This window comes from Anoplophora glabripennis, unplaced genomic scaffold (genome assembly GCF_000390285.2).
Source record: "Anoplophora glabripennis isolate ALB-LARVAE unplaced genomic scaffold, Agla_2.0 scaffold573, whole genome shotgun sequence".
NCBI lineage: Eukaryota > Metazoa > Arthropoda > Insecta > Coleoptera > Cerambycidae > Anoplophora > Anoplophora glabripennis.
The window spans coordinates 246,822-255,503 of record NW_019416686.1 but is presented as its reverse complement, the minus strand read 5'-3'; the positions used below and the strand labels follow the sequence as shown (position 1 = coordinate 255,503).

Here is an 8,682-nt window from a genome sequence, read left to right as displayed (position 1 = left end):
GTACACTCTTGTTTTAAAGGACATACCGACGGTTTCAGACAGTCAGGCAGAACCTACCTCCCTCCCAAGTGTATCATTTGCTGCCTTAGAAACAACGACACCAATCACTGATTTATCTGCAACCCCAGGGGTGAAGCCATCGAATTCTGAGATACAAGGTGAGGATTTACACGAGGAAATCGTATCCAGATGGGATTTTTATCTGAAGAAAGGGGTGAAGAAAGAAGAGAAGCAGAGAACATTAGAAAAATACCCGATTCCAAAGAATTGTCAAGCATTGATCCCTCCAAAAACCAACGATGAAGTCTTAGACGCTATGAATGAGTCAGTCAATAAAAAAGAGTATTTCGTAAGGTCTCTACAACACCAATTAGGATTGGGCTAACAGCTGTAGGGGCCGTTATGGACACCCTTATCAAAGAAAACCAAGCTAACAACACCAACCATTTGTCATGCTTGGCTGATGCATCTTTACTGTTTTGCAATGTGTACAATGCCCTATTAATATCCTACCGTTAAACAAAATATCCTACCGTTATTAAGGTAAAGTAATCTTTTTAATTTATATTTTTATAAAGAATAAATAGATTAAAGATGTTTTTTCATATTTGTACAATATATAATTCAATATAATGATTATAATTTTCATTTTTTTTAGATGCTATCACTGAACTGTCCGTTTTTTAATATTATCGATATGCTTGCAATAGGTTTATAAGCGCATATCAACACTTTACGAAGACAAATTTTAGCCAAAATATTTGACATTCAGCAGTCAACTTTGATTACATCAAATTCTTTTATATAGACTGCAAAATCCAAGTTGGTTGGCTAGCACAAAAATTATTGAATACATGGCCTAGCGTAGTTGAAAAATCAAAATGTCAAAAATGCGGACATGAACATATAAAAAATTTAACAGTTCTCCAAATTGAGGATCAAAAATTAAAAACGACTTTACATGAAGATCCTATAAAAAATTTGTGTTCTGTTGAAATTAGCATGTGCATTGCCTGTCAATCAAAGCAGTGTGATCTACGCAGTAGAAAAAATAGGTACAGAATTTTCGTTGTTTTCAAATATTAAATAAAAGAAGTAATTTTTTAACGTGTTTTACAGTACACTTGGCAAGAAATAGATGATTTAAAACGAAACTTCATCAAAAAATGAAAATTTTAAAGTTTTCCTCGATTACTTATGTACATTAAAAAAAAATCGAATCTTACTGTTTAAAGAAATTTAATGTAAAAGTATTTTCATAAAAATATTCTAGAATTTCCTAAAGAATTATAGTATAACAAAATTTTTCTTATAGTAAAATAAATTCCATCAGAATATTAAGTACATGAATTTGATCTAGTTAAAATAAAAAGAAAAGCACCGCTGCTAATTGAATTGGCACGAGGCTTTCTCAAATAGAATTTGTTGTTAATTAACCATTTAATAAACGATATATATTTTTACTTAAATAATTAAAGTGAGTTACATTTAAGTTCAATTCGTATAAGTTTATAGCTACCCGAGATATGGTGGTTGGCTACGCTGCTGCCTTCATATTGACTTTCAACCGTTTTAATTTTTTTGGCGAGATTTTCTATTTTCTTATCTCATGGTACCATCTGCCAGCAAAAAATTAGCGACAAATTAAGGATAATCTTGTCACTGAATCTGTACAGGGTGGTGGAAATAAACATTTTTAAATGAGCTTATTAGGGAACATTAAAGCAAATCCATCGGAATGTCCTTCAAATGAATCTGGTAGGAATACTTTTAAATATAGGTTAACTTCGAAAAATATTAAGTTTAATCGGGTTTCAAACGCTAATAGAAACATAAAACATAAATATTTGATAAAGCATTGCTGAAGTTATTTTTATTGGCAAACTTATTAATCAACTAATCTAGCAGCTCTTAATATAACTTACTATAACCTTAAAAATAACATTTCAAAGAAATAAATAAATGCATTCTATCTATCAGATGTAAAATATTATATAGATTTGTTTTACTTGTAGCTATCGAAAATTCCCACCATTCCAGTTGCTCTTCATCAAGTGGTTCTTCTTGTTCATCATGCAATTCTTTCAGTAGCAGCAAGTCGTCTGAAAACTGTGAAGATTTGATCAACGATCAATCTTATAAACCCAAAAGTGATGACCAATCTGAAGATGACAGCAATGCAGATAATACCGATGGAAACACGAACACTGTTCTTTGAAATATTAAAGCTGCTAATTCATCCACTAGATGTAGAGCCAAATGTTTCACTGTTTTGGCTGACGAAACTGCTGATGTATCAGGAGTGGAACAAATGTCTCTCTCTGTGCAAGGTATGTCAACATAGATAAACTTGTCTTACGAGAGGATTTCCTTTGGTTCGTGCCGGACTTTGACTTAACAGGTGAAGGACTAGCCAAGAGTATTCTGGCTAACTTGGAAAATTTCGGTATTGACGTGACATACTTACGTGGACAGGGCTATGATGGGGTGGCAGCTATGTCAGAAAATATTAGTGGTGTACAGATCGATAGTGTTGCTGATCCAAACTATGTACCAAGTGATGAAGATATAAGTGATATTGTAGATCCGAGTGTAGATCAAGATTTAGATAACATTGAAAATATGTCATCCAAAGTGTGTTCCAATGAACTTGATGAAAACATTGACCGAGAAAATCAAAGTCAACCTGTCCTGCAGCACTCGGCACAGAAATTGACGGCTAAAAATTAAAAAGAGAGAAGTGGCGTGGAAACATTGAGGTATTCATCTGAATGATCTCCAATTAGCATTTCATGGAAGAGTTGTGGAAGAGAGTAATTTATACGCTACTCAACTAAATCCAAATAATTCTACATATTTTACTGCAACAATATAAAGCAGTTTATGGGTATTTGTTTTTATACATCGATAGATCATTTGCCTAGTATTAGATCTTATTGGAGCACAGACATAGGCTATGACCTTGATAGAAATGTAATGCCTCTAAATAAATTTGAAAGGATTAGACGTTACATTCATTTCAATGATAACTCTAAACATGTGCTACGTGACAGTCCAGGTCATGACAGACTGCATAAGCTTCGACCATCATCGATGGTCGATGATCGTTGATCATCTAAATGAGTTTACCAGTATTTCACTGGAACCTACTCTTTCAGTGGATGAACAAATGTGTGCCACAAAAGTGAGACATTATAATGAAGCAATATAATATACCCATGAAACCCCATAAATGGGGTTTCAAATTGCTTGTACTTGCCGGTGTTTCTAGATTTGCATATCGTTTTTAAATCTATTCAGGACAAGAAAATTGACAAAATAGACCAAGTGATGAAACAGACATTGGTGCATCTGCAAATAGTGTTGGATATATGGACAAATTAATAAATGAGTGACTTCCCTTTCCACATATGCTGGGAAAGATCCTGTAACTAGCGTTAAACGCTTTGACAAGAAAGGAGGAAATGTGATTGTTTGCTGCCCCTATGTCATCCAAGAGCATAATCGGCATATGGGTCAATGGATCAATTAAGCTAAGGAAAGAAAATATAATGATTTAATTTTATTATGCTCAGGAACTGCACCGGTTGTTCGATTAGAACATAAACAATATTTCAGACCCCTTCCCCACGTTGACTGATTAATTATTATATTTTGATTATTATTTGACCTGAAATACTCTAATATTTTTATATCTTAAAGTTTTGTTAATTAAAAAAATATTTTTACTTTCATTTTGTATTGTTACTCTGTTGTGTAGGTTATGTTTCCTCTGTTTGGTACAAGCCAATTGTTTGTATGAGAAAGAATGTTTTTGTTTTATAAAATTAAAAATAATTATCTTAATGCTTTTTTGCAAATAAATAATATTCATACAAAATATTGTTTTATTTTATTTTATGTTCATAGGCGTATCTAAGGGTTTAGTCGGCTATATATTTTCACATAATGATGTCAATAATGTTTTTTTGGCCTTTAGAAATACCCAAGCAAACTTTATATCAGAATAACTAACTCTTCCATGAAAAAAATAAAAATAAATTGAACATTTATATCGTGTTTTTAAACAATGAAGATTTTTTAGTTATGGCGTCGTATTTAATGCGCGATATCAAAAAATGATTAAAGCAGTTATATTACTGCATGTAAATTTTAGATTTTTTTTGATTATTAGAACAAAAAGTTGTGACAAAGGATTAAAATAAGTTTAGATCAGTACCTGGACTAGACGACTAACTTATCGTTACCAAAACAGCAACCCCCTTCGAGATCTGCGACTGCAACAGAAACATCACATCCAAGGACTCCTTTAATACTTCAAGTGCCACCCATAACCTCCTAACTCCAGCAAATGGAGTTTAACCGCCATTTCTTCCATAACCTCACTAGATGAGGGTTTCAACAAAAGTTCTTTATACACTTATTCAAGTCCCAGTGTCACCTAGGGAGAAAAGAGTCTTAAATGGCTAGTCGAATAACAACATATAAATGAAGCACCTGTAGATCTTAAATAGTTATTCAAAAAAGTAATACCTAGACTCGAACAGGAAATACACGAGAACGCCATAGGTTCTACACCACCACAAGATCAGCCTAAATAAGGGATGACGATGGAAATGCTCCCTTGTCACAGGAATGTTACACAAAAAACAATTTCCCGTCTCCATCCAAACTAAACTTAAAAAATCTTCACTGTATATTCACTTTCACTGATCACTGATTTGATTTTCTTAGAAACAAAGCAATGCTACCAACTTCTAAATTCATCACACTAGATCAGTACCAACTTACGGTTGTTGTAGTACATTTTCTACATTTATTACATGAGGAGCAGACTTTCAAAAGGAGTTTTGTCCAATTTTTAAATGTATGTATATGTATCTTTCTTATTTTAAGAATTACAGAAATGGGCGAAAATTTTATGGCGATCACGGATTCATTTTTAAATTTAGATAATTCCGAATAGATCCGAATATATTCGAAGAAAACCACAAATGCAGCCTTTAGAAGCGTTACTTTACTTTCTGTTGGAATGTTTATACAACTCATGCACAGTGTGACTATAAGTTTTCTAACAACTAGAGCTGAAATTCACCCATAAATGTGAGAACTAAGTGTAATTACACAATTGATTTTGTTAAAACAACTCATATAATGAGAACTAAGTGTAATTACACAGTTGATTTTGTTAAATCAAGCAGGTTGCAAAAACCTTATTTAGTGATGGAATACGACTTTTTAATTCTTTACCTAATCACGTGAAAGAAGTGGTTAGTGTGGGAAAATTTATTAGAGAAGTTACAAAATTGTATGTCGATAAATTGTAGTTCAGTTCATATCAATTTTGGTTATTATCATTCTTGTTAATGATGTCAGCTATGTCAATTTGTGTTTTATATAAAATTGGATAAATATATGCATGTTAATAGCTAAAAATCTAATAATAAATTATTATTATTATTAATAAGGATATTTTCACTACATTTATTTTCTTGGTAGCTCAGTAACTTACCGACCACTGAATCTCGAAGGCAACAACGTTTCCGAAGGTGAAGCATCAACATCAACTTCAGAAAACCACTTAGAAGAGACAGCCAATCCAAACTCTGACAAAACTTTTGTCAGCCCTTAAGTTCTTAGACCATTTCCTAAAGTAGGCCCACGAAAGCAACTTACCACAAGGTGAGAACGCAGTTTTTCCAAAATTCTTACCGACATGCCTGAGAAAGAAGAGATAGACGCTGCACTAAACGCTCGAAAGAAAAAGGAAGTTGTTTCATTGAAAAACGATGGCCTACTATCACAAAAAGTCTCCTTAGTCTCATCCACCTACATCTTCTTCAAGTAGATAGTGATGAATATGAACGTTCCATATCAGTCGGAAGCAGCGAAGATGTCTCGGATACTGATAGCGATGAAAGGGAACAACTTCAAATCAAAGTGCATGAGGTTGTAAAGACAATCCAAGCCGGCGATTTTTTAGTTTTAGTGACATTTCCTACTAAGACTTCAATTTTGCATTATGTGGGTTGTATAATCACAAAGCTGGAAAACGAGTGCGAAATAATTTTTTTACGTCGTCAAGGAAAAACGTGGACAGTTCACGACAATTATTTTGAATGGACATTATTTTGAAATTACTGTTTCCCGGAAATATAGGAGGAACTGAAAGTAATAAACCATAATTTACTAGGAATTTAATTTTGCATGATATTTTCGACCTGGTGGATGCTCTAGAAGACGAAAGACAAATGTTTAACTTGGAGGAAATTGATGAAAAAACAGCAGAACTTAATTTTAGATATAAATGGAATGATATTCCACGTTCGGTTGAAGCTTTGAGTATACCAAATATGTTTAGGACTCAATCAGGGTATCTAGTAAGTGGTAAAAATAATCATTCTTTACCTTTAGAACAATTCAAATGTTGTAAGGATGTTGTATTTTACTGCGACGTTTAGCTTATCCTAACAGATTACCGTCATCTGGGGTGAAGTCGTATAGTTGGGGCGAATGCGGACAAACGCCCGTGTACGTATATATTTTTCAAGAACAAGCCACTGGTTTGCAAAAAAGGTGTTAAAATCGGTTCTATGGCGTCAGTAGAGAATAGGATGTAAGACTGGACGGTTATTGGTTCGATTTTATTTATGACAGAAGCGTACAGGTAAGGTTTTATATGAACTCGTTTTTTACAATTTTTTTAAATCTTGGAAACAAACTGTTGCCCACAAGTATTGCCTATATATGCAAAAAATGCTTTTGCACTAAAGTCTTAAATAATGTATGGATAACAAGTGGCCGCAAAATTATACCCATACTTTTTTTAGTTTACTTTTAAATAATTAATTTATAAAAATAAAGTTGGTTTGAATTTTATAAACTATGATGAAAAAAGGTAGCAGAGGGCATTAGAAAATATAAAAAGGGGCTACAAAAGTATTCGACAGGCGTCAGTTCCCTATTTTAGAAAAATATAAAAAAATTCGAATTGAATAAATCACCCAAAAAATAATTTCATAAGATTTTGTTTTTGTTTTTTCTGTAAAAGGTATATTTTGTTTCATAACCTTGAATAAAGCGTTTTATATTATTAATATTATTTAATGCCATTTCCTTTAATAAAACATTTTTTTACACATTTTTTGTCCGCCTTCGCCTCTTACTATGCCAAAAGATGAGTTTTCAATTAAAATAAATGGGTGTCCATGTTTGCCCCACACATAGGGGCGAAGGCGGACAAGCTTTAATAGATAAAAAAATAGTTTTATATATTTTATTTATCGCATAATATTCTAGACACATGGGGCTATCTATATTATTTTTTTGTACAAAAAGGGTATCAGTTATCAGTAAAAGAAAAACAAAAATCGTCCGTTTTCACCCCATATGGCGGTATGTGATTTAGAATACATTTTTCAACGGTCCATTGCAGCTCTATCAGAAATTTGCACTTTTGTAAATATGCGCATTAATAACAATTTCCATTATCTTTTGCAAGATCTTGCTAATTTGAACTGGCTAAATCGAGATCGTCTTCAACAATATTCTGAAGTAACTTTTCCGAATCTGAACATTTTAAATACCTATATGTAAAATAATACATGTATCTTTTTTTGAGTGCAACTGCCAAAAATGCAGCTGTACAAAACTACTGGGGATTTATAGATGGCACTGCACGAGCAATATGCTTTGGACAGGAATTAATATACCATACAGCCTGAGTTAGGCAACCCACCTTACCGGAAACTTTTTACCCGCGTTCGTTCTTGCCACACCTTTAGACTAAAAAGTACTTTTTTGTCTCTGTGCTTGGGCCATTTCAATTCTAGCCATACTGAGAAGAGCAACCCTTGAGTTTTTTTGAACGGCTATTAATATAAAATGTGTGACTGGCCAATTTCTTTGCCTTGGTGCTAGGTAAGACTAGTGTGTTTCTTATATCATATCTAATAACCTAATAGATTGTACTAGTTTTCGAGTGTGGCGAATTGGAAACCTCCAAAGTGCTCGCCTCCGAGTTAGCATTAATAAATCATCCAAACCCAGCGTGTCGTTTTGTTTGTATCCAAGAGAACCAGCCCTGCTTCTCTCGGCTCAGCCGTCCTTCTGATAACCAAGAAGACTATTATTCCAGACTCAAGCATTTTGGAACTACTTTTGTCTTATTTGGAGACCAAGCGTATGGTATGAGGGAATTATTGTTATGTCCATTTGGTGAGCAGGGAATTAATGAAGCACAACAGAATGGAGCTTCCAAAAAATTATGTTATTTTCTGGACTTCAAAAAAATTATAAAAAAATTTTACTACAAGATGTTCAAGAAATGTATAAAACTACAACCATACTAACAGATTGTCATACCTGTTTGTATGGGAGTCAAACATCCGGGGGAAAAATTATTCTGAGCATTATTTTATTATTATTAATAGGTACACAAAAAATTACTCAATATTATAGTGAACCACAGCCATTCTCATCTAAATCTCAACCTCAACACAAGGAACAGCGAGTTTATTCTCAAAAATTTAAACACGAATGGATGGAAAATGGTCAGTTTATAGAATGGCTTCAACCACATTTAAACAATAAATTTTTATGAAAATGTACTGTGGAGCAGAACTAAAAAGTGGAAAATCTGAGCTAGAGAAATGTACAGCTACCAGTAAACATCTGAATGTT

At 33.1% G+C, this 8,682-nt stretch overlaps 1 long non-coding RNA gene across 1 annotated transcript; it reads right to left on the bottom strand.

Annotated features, from left to right (window-relative positions):
* Window positions 1–2,478: 2,478 nt before the first annotated feature.
* LOC111691843 lies at window positions 2,479–4,577 on the bottom strand. The gene is made up of 3 exons (XR_002763067.1): window positions 4,534–4,577; window positions 4,220–4,441; window positions 2,479–2,719 (listed from the first exon to the last, which is right to left on the bottom strand). It is a non-coding gene; the product is annotated as an uncharacterized LOC111691843 (long non-coding RNA).
* Window positions 4,578–8,682: the final 4,105 nt, after the last annotated feature.